Consider the following 771-nt stretch of genomic DNA (forward strand, 5'->3'; position numbering starts at 1 on the left):
CCCCCCGCAAAAAATGACAGACAGTTTTGTATCGGTAACAAACGCAATGGCTACTCCCCTCCGTGTTGCTCTATGACTATATACAATCTTCTTTCTGAATTGAACATTCCTCTTCCTACGAATATTTCCTCTCTACTAAACTTTTACACCAACCCCGAATTGGTATTTCTCCTATCCAACTTTATTAATATTAATAACATTAAATTATAATTTTTATGAATTTGAGGCAAAGACTATATGCTATTTATTGAAATAAATAATTATATTATATTACATGGTTAGATAAAATGTAGAGTAAAATTATGTTTAGACCCTACCCTAGATGTATACCTAGATGTATACCCTGATAATTACTAAAATCTTTGTTATATTTGTCTGCAGGTAACAAAACCCAAACAATTGTCTTTTGTTGCATCAAAAACGAGTTTCCTCCTGGATCGAAATTTTAACTAGTTTTCTAGTTAAAATTTCGATCTAGCGAGTACATCGTTCCATAGCTTAATTGCCTAGAGCACCGACACGGTCAGTCGGAGGTACAGATTCAATCCCCGCTGGAACGGTCGATTTTTGATATGATATTAAAAAATGTTTAGAATTTCCTAATGTGTGGTTAACACAAAAATAAAATCGTACAAATTAAAAGAATAGTTGCGAACCTAGGTTGCGAACAGTGGCGTCATCTATGACATCGAGTGATTAAGGGCCGCGGGCGTTGCGGACGCTCAGTGGAACGCGGCCATGGAGCATAGAGAGAGACTATGCTCCATGGTT

This window comes from Melitaea cinxia, chromosome 20, assembly GCF_905220565.1.
Source record: "Melitaea cinxia chromosome 20, ilMelCinx1.1, whole genome shotgun sequence".
Classification (NCBI taxonomy): Eukaryota; Metazoa; Arthropoda; class Insecta; order Lepidoptera; family Nymphalidae; genus Melitaea; species Melitaea cinxia.